Source organism: Alligator mississippiensis, chromosome 15 (genome assembly GCF_030867095.1).
Source record: "Alligator mississippiensis isolate rAllMis1 chromosome 15, rAllMis1, whole genome shotgun sequence".
Lineage (NCBI taxonomy): Eukaryota > Metazoa > Chordata > Crocodylia > Alligatoridae > Alligator > Alligator mississippiensis.
Window position 1 is genome coordinate 2,726,270 of NC_081838.1, and position 17,838 is coordinate 2,744,107.

The 17,838-nt window shown below is 51.7% G+C and overlaps 1 long non-coding RNA gene across 1 annotated transcript in view; it reads left to right on the forward strand.

Annotated features, from left to right (window-relative positions):
- LOC109285113 (uncharacterized) overlaps window positions 1-17,838 on the forward strand; it is a 52,533-nt gene that overhangs the window by 21,304 nt on the left and 13,391 nt on the right. The window lies entirely within an intron of this gene.

The following is a 17,838-nucleotide window of genomic DNA, read 5'->3' on the forward strand; positions in this document are numbered from 1 at the left end:
CACATCTCGTCCAGGACCAGCCCCAACCGCATTATCCCAGCCAAGGCCTTGTCTACCTGGGTCTTCAAACCTCCAAGGATAGAGATTGCACCACCTCTCTGTGCAACCTGGTCCAGTGCTGCAGCACCCTCCTCGCGAGGAAGTTTGTCCTAGCATCCAACTGAGACCTCCCTTGCTGCAAGTTGGGTTAGTTTTACCCAACTCCCGAATTCTTTGCACGCAGGAAAGGTGAGAATGAGCCTCCCCCTCCCTGCAATCAGGTGCTTTTCTTCTGCTAGTCGTGCGTCTGCTCCCCCGGAGAATGTCTCCCGCCCCCTCCCCTCTGCTGTTTTCCACCCGCCTTCCCGCGAGCAGACACCTGAGGAAGCACGCCTTGCATTCGAAAGCACGTCTAAATTTACTCCAAGTGCATCGTTGGTCCAATAAAAGATATCACCCGAAAAAATCCTTGCCTCTCGCATCATTTCTGGGCCGTCCCAGCTACACCATCACACTTACACCAGCAGACAGACTCACCCGCCGCTGAGGCCCAAGCTAACACCTTGTATAAACCCATGGAAAGTTTCCCCGGGATTTCAGTGAGCTCTGCATCGGTCCCGAAAATGCATCAATCAGGAAAAGACTCTCTTGAGGAGAAGGTGCCGGCGAGAAACGACCTCGCTACATTATCCCCCTTGGGAGCCCGATGACGGCAGTCCTCGAACGTCGTTCCAGCTCATTAGAACGCCGAGAGCAATTACCGTCTCACCAGGTGTGGCTTTGTAGTGTGGGATTTGCATATGCAAATAAAGCAGGAGGGTTTGGGGGGGGTTTTTTATAGTTTTTAAATCAGTGCAGAACTGGATGCGGCTCTGGGCTCAGATTCACGCACAAATGACACGGTGTGACAACCAGAAAAAAAAGAGAGAAAAACAAGGGGAAAAAAGTCTCGGGCTGAAGCCGTCCCGGTCCTTCACGCAGGGCGAGGGAGGGGGTGTTACCGGTCGGAGTCGACGACGGGAACGGCCGGACGTCCTAAATACCATGCGGGCATCCTTGTGCGTGGTGGACGCAGGCCTCGAGGGCTCACAGGCTTGACGCCCGGCCCCCGCTATGCTGGGACCACTCGGGGCAGGTTATCCACTAGCCCGGCAGAGAACTGGCCAAAACTAATCGCACTAAAAATGAGACTGAGTTATAAAGAAATGACTCTGTCTCCTTCTCCAACCGCTCTCTGTCAACAGCTGCAGGTGGCCTGGGGCTCGGGAGAGGAAATACGGCCCTAAATACAAATCGACAAAGGGAGAAGCTTTGTCTGAACGCTGCCGTTGGATGTTTGGATCTCATTGCTCACTATCCACGATCCGCACTCATTCTCCATTAATTCCCAGATTCATAAATCATCTGCATCCAGCGGATTATTTTTCATTACACATCATTAGTTCCAGTATTTGCAGAAGAGGCAAAAAGACAATGAGGATCGTTGTTTGAAGTATCCAAATGCATCTTCTGTTTGCTCCTGGGAGGTTGCAATAATTAAAGGCGTTTCCTGAGGGCCTGGAAACATAAATCAAGCTATGCCTTGCCAGGACGAACCCCACCCGAGTCTCAGACCTCCAGCAGGACTGGGGGCCAGCGGCCGATTTAAACCAGGCGTTCCAGTTTCCAGCCCGGATCCTTGTGCACGTCACCATCTCTGGTCTCCTCTGTCCCTGGTACCTGGGCCAAACTCGTCCGGGGTCACCGGCCCAAAATCTTCAAGCTACTTTTCCTGGCTGAACGTCTACCTTCCCTTAGCGGGGGCAGACGGCAGGACAAGGAGCAATGGGCTCAGGCTGCAGCAAGGGAAGTTGAGGTGGGATATTAGGATGAACTTTCTCACTAAAACACAGGAAAAGGCTACCCAGGGAGGTGACAGAAGCTCCATCCTTGGAGGTTGTCAAAACCCAAGCAGACAAAGCCTTGCCTGGGATGATGGAGCTGGGGCTGGTCCTGCTCAGAGCAGGGGTTGGACAAGTTGAGCCCTCCTGAGCTCCCTTCAACCCTCATTGCCTGGGATGCCTGTCTATACAGATTCACTTGCACAAGTGAATTCAGATCGCATCAGTTCAACGTGCACAAACCTCCCGCGAAGACTGTGATTTCAGTCCAAAGGCAGCTAATTCTGGGTTAGTTTAAGAAACAATCCAGCTATCGCACAGCGTGTTTCTTTGCTGCATCTTAACGCTACTTTTTAAAGGTGTTGGTATCATTTATTCCCATTCTAGAGATGGGCAAGCTGAAATAGAGACGGGGTAAATGAGTGATCAGCTCAAGGCAGAACCTGGGCGCCCCGAGTCGCTGCTCGGCGGTCTCCCCTCGGCTAGCCTGTCCCTGAGATCAAGCCAGAGTCAGCTGTGCACGGGTTTAAATGAACAAACCTTTGCCTTTTACAAGGGAAGACTTCTGGCCTGTGTCGCCCGGGGCCAGGAGGGATCGCCCTAACGATGTCTTCTGCCCTTAACGTTGATGGATCTTGAAACAAAAGCGCAGGCGCCGACTCAACTCAACGCTGCGTGGTTTATTGCGTGCAGATAAAACTCCGGCATCCAGCCTCGAGGTGCTAGAAGGGGCAGCAAGGCTTGTGAGGAAACTCCCCTGTCTTTTCCCAAAACCTTCAACAAAAAATGAACTTCCAGCCTCACAATGCAATGCAGCAAAAGCACCTGAAGGTGCACGTAGCCTCGACAGAAAGCTAGAGACTGGCCATGGGCTCGTGCAAAAAAACCCGAGTGGATTCACTGCTGCCCTGTGTTTCCTGCAATGAGCTCGGCCAGCTTTGTCCTGCCTTCTCCGACAAAGCTGCTTGAAAAGAAAAGGAAAGCTTAGCAACACAAACCCTCCGCTGCGCAGGCCTGTCCCTCGGGTGGGCAGGGAGCGAACAAACAGCTCGTGACAGGTGTCAGTCATGGCGCTTAACGACCTAGGAGAAGGTGCTCGGAAACTGCTGTGAGCCCGACCCAGCATCGTGGGACTTCTTGCTGTCACTCCAGTGCAAATACAAATTAAAGTCTATACGGGGCCCAAAAATCCTCGCCTCCAAACTTGCTGGGGTCACTTGGGAGCGTGATACCCGGTGAGACGCTCTCTTCCTGACCATCGATTTGCTGCACTCAGCTAAAAAGGACCCTGCGAGCGTGTCGGCACTTGGCGCTATTATTTTTTTGCATCTGACATGTCTTTTCCGTGCCGTGCAGGTCTCGGGGGACCGGAGCAGGGGACACTACACAGCACAGCAAAGGCAAGGGCACTGTTTGCAGAGAGGCATCCTGGTATCTGCTCGGGGGCCCGAGGAAGCTGCTTGGATGTGCTGATCTGTGTCTTTCCAAAAGACGGCTGAAATGCCTGGAGCGCGGCTCACCTTTGGCATGTTCTGCGTGGTCAGCACTCCTCCGCTGACGGAAATGCCCAGGCTCAGCACAAACCGTTCGGATGAGAGCGGAGGAGACGTGACAGCCCCTGCCTATTAACTGTTTCTGGTAACGACGCTGAGCCATGAGGCAGGCGGACACGTTCAGCAGCACGGGTCCGCGGGGCTCACCTTCGACGCCTCTCCGTTACGAATGGGTTTGTTCTCAGAACCGGGCCAGGCAGACAAACGGGCGTTTTATATTTAATGAAAAATATAACTCACTGGGTAAGCAGTGGCGGGGCTGGAGAGGGGCAGCCGCGTGCTGCCGGATTGAGCCGTCCTTCACCTTGTACAGTACATGCTGAGACGGCGATCACGCGAACGGAGCTAATGGACCGAACCGCTCCATAAACCTCTTCGTGGGGGGTGCGGATAGAGCTTAACAACCACGCTGAAGACCTCGACGGCCCCGTTAGCAGACGGCGCGTGGCTCGTCCTGCATTAGCATCACAGACGCGCGCGTGGTCGGCGGCACGAAGGACGGGGCAAGTGCTGCCACCGAGACCGGGTGAAGTTTGGGGCTAAGTTTTGCTGACGGTGCTGTGCCTCTTCTCAGCCGCTCCGTTGGGGCGACCTAGCCCCACGCCACCGAAACCAGGGATAAGATGCTGATTTACGCTGGCTGAAAAGCTGGGGCTGGAGCTGCAAGCCCCAGTACGGGGCTGGCTACGATCCGTCTGGCGTGGGACTGTGCAACCATCCACGGAGCCGTGCTGCCTAACCCTGGCATGCACGCCTCGAACCCGTGCGTCGCCTGGTCCTGCCCAGTTCAGCAACGTGCGTGGCACAAGCGTCTCACTCAGGGTGCACTTCACCTGAGTGTCCGAGCTATCACTAGCACGTACCCGTAAGGCCAGGATTGCAACCCCTGGAAGCACTGGGTCAGTCCAGGGAGACGGCTATTAATACTAAGTGATGCGGAAAGTTGCCTGCTTGGTGGCTTCGGATACTGGAGTCCTCTCTTGTTGCCAGGAGCATCTGTGATTCCCGAAACCGTGGTGAATACTAACTTCTGTACGTGCTCCTTCTCAAAGCGGAGAGCCCGCAATTCATGTCCCAGAGGTCACCGAAGAGCCATCAGAAATAAGTGACTTCTGGCTGTGGAAAACCTCTGTAGGATACCGCCAACCCTCTGAGACGCCCAGTCCCATTCAAACCAAATGTTCCTGCCAACTTCATATCAATCGCATTTGTTATCCAGCTGCAAAGCATCCTACAGGTTCACAAAGAGCAACGGCTCGAGGTTCGGCTCCCGAGGAACGGGAAAGTTATTACTTGTATGCACCCTAATAAAAGGAACACAAATAGAGCAGAAATGACACAGCTCACTTAGGGAATGGAAAATTCACAGGACAGTGCTTCCATTTAAGTTTTCAATTTAGAGTTTAATTCCCTCCTCATACACAGGAGCAGCAAATTAGTTGCAGCGGTGGAGAATTTGCTTACAGCAACAAACTGCAGTGTGATTTTCTCTTAAATATCTTATTAAATGGGATGATTGACTCAGGCATTTTTCTATCTCAAGCCTGCCTGTGCTCGGTTGCATTCGCATACTCGGTGGGCTATGAAGTTGTGAGGGGAAGGGAGCAAATCTTCACTCTTACAAATATACTGGCCTCCAGAGACTCAAGTCTCCACCTGGGTCATCATTTTAGTAGGCAACTGTCGATCGATCGTCTGGATCGCGGCGTACACATGAGAGATCTAGTCGGTGCCTAATGGATCCGCTTGCGCGGAGTCCCGCACCAAAACCTTCGACGCGTGCACCTAGGCAAGAGCACGGAGGAGCGGAGGCTGCCCAAGCCCCACCGTCCCTTGCTTTACACCACTGAGACACAATCCAAAGGCCAGCCCGAGTCCAGATGTCCGGCGCCCCGATGGTTGCAGCTTCTACCAGACAGAAACGCATAGGAGCTGCTGCTGGCTGCCTAAAACCTCAGCGGGGCACCTTGCTGACAGGGCGATTGATGTCCCTTCGCCTTTCTCCAACCAAGGAGTACCCACCGCTCGGAGGTTTGGCCTTCACTACTGCCATTAAGGGCCGCTTCGGGGCCGCCACGAGCCCCTGCTCCAAATGCAAGCAGGACCCACTTCACTAGCAACAAATGCACCTGATGAGTCTGGTCTTCCCCTGCCCGTGCAGAAAGGGCACGTGCAATGCGGCGTAGGGCTGCGCGAAATTCCTCCCGTGGTTTCGTTTCAACGCTGTTTCGACTCGTTTCGAGCTCGAAACAGCAACGTCGAGACGAGACGAGACGGAGAGCTGCGCAATGACGCGAGGCAAGTCGCGACGTTTCGAAGTTTCGCGAGTTGTTTGCTTTCAAGACGAAACGAAACGGAAGAGCGGTTTCGAGTCGCAATGAAATTCGGAACGAAACGCGGCTCCGTCGAAACGGGACGGCGCCGTTTCGCACGGCCCTAACGCGTCGCGCCCGTCTGTGGATTCGCTTGAGAAATGATTTCTGGTCTGCGGCTGGTTGGGGCGGCAGACATCACCATTTGTAATCGGGAGCTGGCAATCACGCTCCAAGGTCAGATGCAACGCCCTTGACTTGCAGTGCGAATGGCCTGCAGACAGAGTGGACTAAGGCATCTCCTTGCGAATCAGCCTTCACATAAGATGTTTCCATCACTGAGTGGGATTATTGATGGACCAGCTGGGCCTATCGATTTGCAGAAGATCCATCACTGCCACATAAAAGCAGAGGATGTTCAAACATGTACAGACAGCCCCTGAACTCCCAGACACAACACGCCCGGGCGCCGGAATACGCCATTACCCCAGCTGTAGCAAGAGACTAATTTGGGGCTTGTTCTCATGCAACCTATGCTAGAAGTTGGGTCCGGCAGACATGCAAAGCCCAGCTCCCAGGACTCTTTGCTCCTCACGTCTCCTTGTGGCACCTTCCTTACCCACCGTGTCCAGCTGCATTGGGAACAAGAGCTGGCGGGTGTGCTGCGGTGGATGCCTGCGTCGCGCTGACTTTGTCCGTGCCTGCTCGCGGGAGCCTTTTCCACGTTAGCAGTCTCTCCTTGTACGCTCCAGCCCACAGCAATGGACAAGCATCTCCGATTTTTATTCTTTGTTTTACACCCGCGTGAATTGACCCCGGCGACGTTCGAGATCCCGGCGCGATGGGTCCGGGTCGAATACCAAGTAAGGCAGAGTTTCATGCTCCGAGGAACAAAGATGAGAGGGAGACAAATGAGACACAGCAGAGGTGAAGCGACTTCTTCAAGGTCACCCAGCAGAGCAATGACGGAGCTCGGCGCGGCTGAGACAGTCTCATGCCCACGAGGCACAAGGACCTTGGGGACCTCTCTTCTAGCCAGAGTTTTAAAAGGCATTTAAGTGTCCAGTTTGCCCTGCTTTCAAAACCAGAATCGAAATGCAATAGAAACTGGTGGCCCGTAGTTGCTCCGGGCCTTAGGTCCCCGTCTGTAATATGTGGACAATAATCCTTCCTTTCTCCTGCCCTTTATCTTTAGGTTGCAAGCTTTTGGAGGGGGACGGCCTGTGTATGTGCTTGGCACGCCGGGGTCCCAGCCTCACCTGGGGTGGAGGAGTCTCCTCTCAAGTGGCAAGAGAGGGGAGCGGCAGCATCCAAATAACCGAGTCCAGGAGGTGCCGCTACAGATCTCATTTGTTGATCCCGTCGCACGGTGCGTGCACACGTACAGAGATGAAGGCCTTACTTTCCGGAGGTGCTGAGCCCCCGCGGCCTAAACTGAAGTCAGTCACGGTACTTCTGGCATGCCAGGCCCTCTGTGCAGCCAAAGAGAGCTTCATCCGGGCACGGCGTCCAAGCCCGGGAGCTCTCGGAGCCCAACCCTACGCAGCGACCCTGAGGTTGTCTCTCTCTCTGTGCCACGGAGCAGCCTCAGGACCGCTTTCCCTCAAAACGAGCCCGATGATTTCATCATTAAAACAGTCCCGGGGAGAACGAGTGACATCAGACCAGTACAGTGGCGTCCAAGGGAGCCGCATGGGGCCGCGTCCCGGGCCAGCGCTATGAAGGACAGCCTTGCAGAGGAGGTAGCAGGGCAGCGGACTCGCTGCAGCTGTGCCGGGACACGCTAGCGTTGGCTTGGAAATGGTACCTCCAGGCTTGTTTTTTGGGAATTGGCTTATAGGTATAGATAGATGCGTTAGAAGGGTTTTAAACGAGCAGCAGGGGTTAATTGATTTTTAAGCAGCCTGGGTCTCTCGCACACGGAGTGTCTCACAGACTTCAAAGCGGACAGCCTGTCTAACACAACCACAACGCATAATTTAGAAAAACAGCCTGGAAACAGCAGGAGCGTGTATTATACTGCCCATAACATGAGATAAGTGGCACCCGCTAACAAGGCCCCGGAGCAGGGGGGTCCCCCCCACCTCCCCGAGCCCCGGTTTGGGGGGAAAAGACCCAATTGGGAGAAGGTTTGGAAAGCTACGTGGACGTGCGAGCACAGAGAGACAGCCAACCGGAGACAGCTGTGGATGAAGAGTCATAAAGAGTCAATGGAGGGGAAGGAGAATACAACAGCAGATAAAAAAGGGTCCCTCCCTGTTCCTCCTGCCCGTGCCCATCCCCGTGCCCCGAGCCCACCCTGGGCAGAGGGCACACGGCCAGCCCATCTCGTGCACCCCCGGGAGCGGGGCTGTGAGCCCCGGCATCCCACCTCCAGACTGCTGACATCTGGCACCCAAGGGAGAGCCTCCGAGTGAAGACTGCATCCCGGCCAGATGCATTTCGACAGCTGGATTGGTAGAGATACAGAATGGCTTGACTGTTCATATTGCGTCCTTTCTCTTCTCCCTGTGTCTCGATAAATTTGCACCCCCAGAACAAGGTACCTGGATCCTAAATGCAGAGCCCACCACTAGTGGTGTGCACCCTGCGTGTAAGAAAGGAGTCCCTTATGCCGCGGAGAAGTCCTGTGGTGCACGAGCGCTACGCCGGCAGGCAGCCACTGCGCAGCGAGCGCCATCCCGCACCGCGGGCACGGACCGAGACGGCACCAGAACGCCGCAGGGAGCAAGATAATCTCTTTACAGTTGCTTTTCCCCCTGCCTAGCAAAGGTTGCCATGCAAGCCTTTAACTGGATTTGAACTTCCTTCCGGCCACGCTCCTTTCGACCCCCCGCCGCCTCTCCTTTACATGCAGAAGCAGCCGGGGCTGGTGCTTGCTCAGCTGACGGGTCCTTTTGGGTGGGACTGGATTTTCCCCTGCATGCCTAGGTACAGGGGAAATTAGCTTTGCAGTGTGCAAGTTTCTCTGCCTTCTGCTAATCCCTTCTCGTTGATCAGCTTCTACTGCTGGCGCTGTCTTGAGAGTCTCCTCCATCAGAAAGAAATGGCAATATTCATTTATTTTAACACAGGTTTTCAACCCCTGGTCTGCTGGCCAGAAAATTTGGTGGTGGGGGAGCTTAGTTTCATAATTTCAGAGTTGTTCGGGGCTGGAAGGGACTTTACGGATCATCGGGTCCAGCCCCCCCTTAATTGCTGCTCCCATACTGCCAAATTTCTGGGCCCGTGGAAAGCCCTGCAAGCCAGATAATGTGGCCCCATGCAGTAGATCAGTCACGTGGGGCTGAAATGGTGCAGGGCTAGATCTGACCGTATGGAGCCCAGACCATATGGAGCTGGGCGTGGGGCCCAATCCAGCCACGTGGGGCTGGGCCAAGGCAGTATGAAGCCTGATACGGCTGCATCAAAACTCAGTTTGCTTGCCCTCTTTACCGCATCAAACCTCAGCAACTTGCTTGCCCTCTTTCCCCCCTTCCCAACGCACACGGAGCGAGGCACAAGGATTTCTCATGGTCCCGGCCCCACGGCATAGCATACCTCTCTAGCTAAAGCTGGAGCGCATCAGTCTGCAATCAAGTGGCTGCAGGGAAGTGACGCGAGGACGCAAAACACAATTAGCGGAGAAAGAGTCCAGGCAGGGCACCGGGATTTGCTGTGCCTCCGTGGCTAGGTAGCTAACGTGGCAGGGAAGAGATAATAAGTTCCCCGAAGCACGCGAATGGAACGGGTGAGAAAGGAGAGAGACACGGAAGTGGGAGTGACTTGCCCAAGGTCGCACAACAGGTCAGTAGCAGAGCCAGGAAGAAAACGGCCACGTTGCCACCTGCCTCTCGTGGGCTAGAAAAGAAAAGCCTCTTTTTCAGGCTCGGCCCTTTCCGAGCAATAACGAAGGCAGCCTGGCACCTTCGAGCACGGCGTGACAATGTCTGCGAATCCCCCCCGAGCCAGTGGGAGCTCTCACGGGAATTCGTGAGACAAGCAGACAATATCAGCAAATGAGACCTTTCCTGCCTCCCTCCCAAGAAAGCCGGCGCGCCGACTTGAGCCGCAGAGCTCCAAATCCCTCCTCAATCCTGGAAGTAACCCTGAGCGCGGCTGTCGACACCGGCTCTTCAGGAGCGTGAGGAGGGGAGGGGTATACAGTAGCTGCTCCTGTGCAGGTGCCGCTTTAAATGCAAATGAAACTGCAATTATAATTTACCTTTCCCTTGCAAACTAGCTTTTGAATCCGTAATAACCTGTCGGCTTTCAAAATGAAATTCGGGATATTTTTGATACAAAATAACATTTCATTATTTTACTAAAGGGGTTTTAATTTCTTATAATAATTGCTCCAGTGATTCAGCCAAGAATTTTTTTTTTTGGTAACCTGAGCCAATGGAAAATTGCTTTCATTTAATTTAATTACAGCTCTGGAATAATGCATTAAATATGTACTCCCTTTGTGTTTACTCTTACGTTCAAGGGCTAGAATTAATTAGTTTTGAACTTTGAAAAATATCTGCCGCTACCCACAATGTAAACAGCACAAACACTTCAGTGACTGCCGGGTCGGGGCTCGACCGGCCACTCTTCTTTCCCCTTAACGGCAAGGACGCAAGATCGCATCTTCAAATGACCTGCTTCCAGAGCAGCTACGTAAGCACACGTATTAGTATTATGTGAGCTACAACGACAGAAATCCCCTTCCCATTGCTACTGAGCGACCGAGCCAGCCCCGCTGGGATGAAGCGAGGGTGACGGATTATTTGCAGGCTCGCTGACACATCTGCAATGATGGGATTTTTCTCTCTCTCTGAGCAGACAGCAAAAACTTCCCCAGAAAATTATTTTAGAAATAAATTTCTTCCAAACCCACCTGGACAAAAACAGTTCTCATGGACATTTAGGATGACACTCTGCTTTTGTGCCTATATGGTTTTGGGGAGGGTTTTATGTTGGGATGGAGAGGAAGGACGGGCTTTGGGGTTCAGGAGATCGGGTTTAGTTCCTACTTTTGCAACACATCTCCCATAAACAGACACTGGGCAGCTCACCCGATTTTCACATGACACCTCCTTGTCCGTAAAGCAGAGAGCCTCTCTCTCATGCTGTCCTGCCTATTTAAACGGTAGGCTCTTTGGGGCATGGCCCATCTCTTACTATGTCCAGGAGAACAAGACCTCTATTAAATGAAACGTGCCTTCTGGCTCATTATACACCTATAAGCTTTCAAGGATGCCTGGGCTATTGATTCATAGATTCATAGATGTTAGGGTCGGAAGGGACCTCAGTAGATCATCGAGTCCGACCCCCTGCATAGGCAGGAAAGAGTGCTGGGTCTAGATGACCCCAGCTAGATGCTCATCTAACCTCCTCTTGAAGACCCCCAGGGTAGGGGAGAGCACCACCTCCCTTGGGAGCCCGTTCCAGACCTTGGCCACTCGAACTGTGAAGAAGTTCTTCCTAATGTCCAATCTAAATCTGCTCTCTGCTAGCTTGTGGCCATTGTTTCTTGTAACCCCCGGGGGCGCCTTGGTGAATAAATCCTCACCAATTCCCTTCTGTGCCCCCGTGATGAACTTATAGGCAGCCACAAGGTCGCCTCTCACCCTTCTCTTGCGGAGGCTGAAAAGGTCCAGGTTCTCTAGTCTCTCCTCGTAGGGCTTGGTCTGATGAAACTAGTAGATTAGAATAAAGTATAAGCAGTTGCATCTTAAAAGGGTCCCTGTACCCAATAACTTTAAGACTCAAATTTATATTTTTGCTCAAAGAGTTTTGCTAACTCCTTTTGTTCTACCATCCCCCACTCTCTTCCCCCGATCAATAAAAGCATCGGGTTGCAGCGTGAGTGGCTGTTTCTCTCTGAAAGGGACTGAGAGAGAGGCCTTTATTGCTCCCTTGGCTGGGCCGGCTACATTGGGCTTGGCTTTCTATTCTTCTCCGGTGCCAGAGGCTATCTTTGGATGCTTCAGGTGGAAAGAAGTACCTTGAAATATTGCTGTGGGCAAAGCACGCGCGAGGCTTGCAGGGTCTGTGTACCGAGCCCTGAGACCGGTGCCTGGGTGGCGGCAGTGCTACTCCAGGCTTGCGGGACCTCTCCAGGAAGGGGGACGGCCAGCCATAGGCTCCCCAAGGGAGACTCCCGAAGCGTGGTTTTGGGCCTGGCACAGTGAAGTGGATGGCTCTGCATAGTAGCGTCCCCTACTAGGCTGCCACACAGAAAACATTTGCTGTAAAATAAGTTACTGAGCAAAAAGTGCTGCAGTTGTTCACAAAAATCTCCCTGAGATTTTAATTTATCAGAAAAGTTCCCCAGCCGCTCTCTTACGTCCTGAATGACTGCCCTGCAACTTTCTCAGAGTGCTAAAAATGAAGCCAATTTGCAGCTATATAGCTCTGGTGGGAGGGCTTGGGGTGGGAGGGTAAGAGAGTATAGGAAATCATCTAAGCCGTATAAAACCAGGCAAAGCAAATATACCGGGTTTTAGCCTGGAGCAAGTTTTTACAGCTAACTTGTAAAACTCAATGAGTTATAATGGAAATGCTGAGACAACCCTACGCACACCGGCTTGAGCTGCGCCTCTGTCATACGTCAAGTGTCAGGACAGAGTCACTATGTTAAAAAGAGCCAATAAAGTGTCACCTTGGCATGCAGCACCAAACTTTGTGCAGAGACCGCTTAAAAGCCTGTCCCTGGCACATCTAGGAAGCACATTGCATTCTGGGCTGGAAGAGTTAGAAAGTATTTAAGCGAGTTTCTTTCACAAATCTCGCTCAGCCCGTCAGAGACTTCACGTTCCAGTGACCCAGATGCTCTTTCCACTTCCAGCAGCCCTTCTCATCACAATCTGGACCCAGAAAACCTCTCTCAATCCCTGGACCGCACTGCCATCCAGTGAGAGCTCTTGTTTTAGGGCACTTGCATCCTGATATTCCAGATAATGACAGAGCAGGGCAGAGATCGATCTGCAGGGCACATTAAGATGCAATCACACGGTTGGACTCGCATGGATAGGGAATAAAAGGTGAGTTTAAGCCACCTTAGCGCTTCTGTATTCAAAACCCAGCCCACAGTGTTAGCTCGTACAGCTGCAGAGCTGCTCAAATGTACGCTCTATATCTCATGAACCCAAAAAACAGCAGAGACGTACATACCAGGTTTCCCCCCTCATTGACTCTATGCCAGGAGCTGGGAGCAGGGCCTGTGCTGAGCCCGTATGCAAGCTCCACGCTCACACAGGATTGTCAGGGGGCTACTTCTCCCCACTTCGTGCTGCCACGAGAGCCTGCCAGGTTTTCACTGGACTGGAGAATCAGGCACCGAGATATAGGCTGCCAAACTCGTGCTTGGTTTGATGCTTTGGCTAAGTCACTCCTGGGGCACGTACATTATTGCAGCCTGTGCAAGAGAGTGGGGTGAAGAGCTATAAAAGCCACAGTCAGCAAAAGAATTCACTAAAACATCAACTGCCTTAAACACCATCTGGGAAAAAGGACATATTCGGGAAGAAAATGCTTAGCCTGCCTTCTGCCCAGGGGACTCTGCTCCTCAGCTGTCTGGGCTGCAATAGCTGCAGGGTACGGGAAGAAAGCACGTCTCTGCCTCCCAGACTCCCTGGTTCCCTCGAGACACTGCTGTTCCCACCCCTGTCACCTGTTATAAGGTCTAGGAGGACAGACCTTATAACTGCCCCCACCATCCCTCAGCATCTGTGCGCTGGGGAGGGACAAGTCTGCTGGGACGCGCAGCAGAAAGCAGCAAGGATGGCGTGGCTGGCTCCGTGGGGAAAGACTGCAGGAACGAGTCCGATTGAGCCCAGGGGAAAGGAGATGAAGAGGAGACAGGCTGGCAGTCTGCAGTCTCCAGAGTCCCCCACGGGCTCTTGCAGCGGTGCCTTTCCTTCGCCTCTTCGAGGCGACCCGGGGAGCTGGCCCCACCACTGCCAGGGGGCTGGCTAACAAATGCTCAACAAAACGCAACAGGCATCACACCCAGACAAACCCAAAAACAGGAGCCAGGCAATTTAGCAACTGCAATATGATGGCTGCCCTTTTCCTCCCTGTTTGTTCTGACTTTAATCAGCCAACCATCACGGAAAAATGCTTTGAAGCTATACAGTTAACTAGTCGAAGAACTAAACAGATTTGCCAGCAAAGCGTGTGCAGCCCAGGGAAGACCAAGAAGCCGTCCTGCCACCCAACTGATCAGCAAAGGATCCACGCTGTGAGGCTGTGCAAGAATTGCTTCTTGCCTGCACTGAGTAAAGAAATAATACAGAACTAATAGCTCATTTTATATTGGGAAAGAGTCTTTTTCTGACATTTAGGTCTGTAGTTTGTTGGTAGTGATTAAAACAAGCCTTTCTGCTATTCAGCAACCGAGCGTTGTGTCAATTCTTAGAGCACTGGGTTTAAAAACCCACTTTCTGAGTGCAACGGCTGGTGCAGCCCATTGCAACAGGACCGTAGGCTATGTATTTGTAACCCCAGAAACAGATGTGGGCATTGCCCCCCTCCAGCTTCCCCTGCACCATCCCATCCAAGCTAACTCCGTCCAGGGGGGCCATTTGTCAAGGTCTCCCGATTTCAGTTCAAACTTTTGCTCCTATTAAGGGGGGAGTTATTCAGCCGTCCCACCCTCCTGTCCCCATCGCTGGCCAAAGCCAGCTGCTGCTGCTGAGGAAGGTGGAAGAAACCTTCATCTCATTCCCTTTCCAAATTACTGCCTCGCGTGCCTGTAAAACACCTGCTGTGTTACACCCCGGCTAGCTGCGTGCCGTTGTGGGTGCCACAAATCCTCCCGCGTGTCACACTAGCGCAGCAAGGATCGTGGTCCCTGTCGTGGAGCTCAGCAATCGCTGGAGACATCTGGAGGTTTCCTCCTCCTGAGCTGGCTGAGAATTTATCCTGCCAAGGATTACCTAGTAGCTGCGGATAAGTCCTAAGGCCAAGCCATGCAACCAGGTATAAACGTCGTGCAACGCTACGTCCCTGGATGAGCCAGCCACACAAGGTGTGCTCCTGCGCCGACACTGGCACAGCGCTCCTGTCCCAGGCAGGGCGTGCAAATGAAAGCAGAACATCTTCCTATTTAAAGGATCATTCAGAAGATGCTTCTTTGGCAGAGAATGACTGATTTGGGCTCGTCACATCTCTTGCTTCCTAGCTTATGCATTGGTTTGCTAGTCCAGCAATTAAGCTTTTCAAGCCCACGCACGTCACAACGCTGCCCACAGTAGGCAGCCCCACGTTCCCTTTGCTTGTTTAGCATGCACACGTGTCTGCTATTATCCAACTTTTGACAGCTCCACTTCTCTTCATGCACAGGGAAAACAAGCTACGGGAAGATTTCTTGTTAGTACATGTATTATGATAGCGCCTACAGGCCCTAACTAGGATTAGAGCACTGTTACACCAGGCCCCGAACACAGACCCAGCCTACTAAGAGCATACGGGTGAAGCATGGAAGAAAGGAAACATTATCTCCGTTATGCACCTAGGAACACAAAGCAATTAAAAGTCTGATTCACCAGCCCCTTGCCCTTTATGGAGTTATTTACACTAGCACAAAGCAAGTGCAGAGTGGGTATTGCACACCTGTACAGCGTTGCCCAGCCTGGTTTGTTGAGACTGCTGTTGCAAATCTGTTCCTCTCCAAAAGCCCCAGCTCCTGGGGTCCTTACCAGGATCCGGGTTTTCCATTCACCAGGGAAAACCATGCTATAATCTGGATTTCCTCATTTTACAGAGAAAAACGTGGGAAACAGCAGGCTTCCCCTTGCAGGCTTGGCACCAGCAGGGCTGGGGGCTGTGGTTGGGGAGTGAGCGGCAGTGGCATGGGCCGGACGCCAGCATATCAGGGCTGCTCAGCGCCACAACGCGGCAGGGTAGGGGTGAGCCTCAGCTGGATATGCATCTTGGTGAGCAAAGGGGGCAGAGGGAGCGCTGATTTTCCATGATAATCCAAAAATAAAGCACCAAAATGTACGGGTATTTAGAATTTATGACAGTGATTGAGGCACCGGTAAGCTTCCAAACTGCTTTCAAATTGTAAATGTATCGATAAAATGTTGTGTTCAACTGATTCCTATATTTCATGCCGCCTAATGATCTTTTGGGGCGAAGCCAGCTTGTGATTTTTGGATGCTTAGGTTGAGCAGCAAGCTGCTAGCAAAAATGCATGCCTTTGGGGTGTGCTTTGCAAGGCACAAGTCGGCGGAGAGTCAGAGTCCGGGTCGCCTTTGTTATTCGAAGGTCCTGCTATTCAGATGGTCGAAGGGAACTGAGAATTAGATGGATGAAGTCTCATCCCAAGAGCTCAGAATAGGTGGGTTTATATCAGGCACAAGGGCTGGGGGCTGGGCAATTCCCGGCGATGAGGAAGAGCTGGTTCAATCCTCCACTGGTAGCTTTAAATGAACCTCCTGAATGTGGAAACGCTTGTTTTCCCCCCAGCACGTCTAGAAGAAGAGACGAGCGTGCCATGAGAGGGGCAGTCAAAACGCAGCTGGACGGAGAGCTTCCTCTCGCCCAGACGGAAGAATGCTCCTAACCCGGTGCCGGATCTAGGCTTAAGCTACTTAAACCCCAGCTTAGGGCCTCCCAAAATGAGGGGCCTCCAAACAAGAAAAAAAACTTGACATTTTCATTGTAATATGACAAAAATATGCACACACACGGCTCCACAGTTATTATTCATATGGAGGTCATACATTTGTGCAGAAATAACAATAATTCATCTTAAAAGTTCATGAAAATCCACTTCCGTGGATTTTTACAAAAAGAAATGCAAAACTCTCCAACTCTTGGTTCAGAGATGATACCTTTTATTAGACCAGCTAGGCAATCCTCCCCAAATACCTTTCTCTGCGAGCTTGCGGGCACACTCGCCCTTCCTCAGGCTCAGGGAAAATTAAAGATGGTAAAAAGTTCCCCTCCCCAGAAGGTGGAAAATAAACTCTTGCATGGATCCAGAGGAACAGCCTTCCACCTTCAACTCCCTCTGTGCAAAAATGAAGTTTATTTTCTACCTATGGGGCCTTTTTACCAGCTTGAATTTTCCCTGAGCCTGAGGAAAGGCGTGTGCCTTATTTAAAAGGCTGCGGTGGGGTGGTTACAGCACATAAGCACCTTCGCGGGGAGAAAATACTGAGGCTCTGATGTATGCATATACAGATATACATAAATAATAAATAATAATAAATAGATAAATAATAAAGTAACCCCAAATCCACATTTTTCCATAATCAAAATGAAACACCACTATCTATCTATCTATCTATCTATCTATCTATCTATCTAGCTATCTATGTGTGCGTGTGCACGTATATGTATATCTGTATGTAACAGATAGATAGATAGATAGATAGATAGATAGATAGATAGATAGATAGTGGTGTTTCATTTTGATCATGGAAAAATGTGGATTTGGGGTTACTTTTTTAAATCTGGAAATTGGGGATTTTTTTTTTTAATCAGAGAAAGCCAGGCCCCCTGATTATTACAGTGTCTAGCACAACAGCGCTGGGCTTGGAAGTGAAGGGTGTGCCGCCTTTCCTGCAAAAAGGGGGTCGGGGACAAGCCAGTCCTGAGAGCGGATTTGAGTTGACAATTAGCACCCACCAGCTTTTAATACGATCTCTCTCACCTTAGCACACACCAGGAACAGGAAACACACAGTCGTACATTATTGCTTAATTACTTGGAAATGTCTATAGACACTTTCTATTAAGTTGTTCTGTGCGATTTACCCAAAGGCAACGGGGTTTGAAAGGAAGACGCAACACTTCCCTTTTCCAATTAAATCCAGCTTTTATTTCCTATAGCAAATACTGGAGAAGTCTGTAATTATGATGCTGCCATGGTGTTGCCAGGTCTGGCCTCTAATAAGCTAGGGGAAAGCAGGATCTGCTCTACACGGCCATTTCACTCTGCAAAGTCGGGGCCCGTTGCCCGTTTTTCCCTGTGCCGACAATCTGCAGACACAATAGTTGCTGGCGGGGGGCTCGTTGCAGCAGAGTGGCGCGCTCAGCGTGGCATTAAACTAATCAAAAGTGAAAACAACGTGGAAAATGATTTCCACCTCCCCGCCTTTTTTTTTTTTGGTTGTTTTTTTTTTTTTATTTTTTG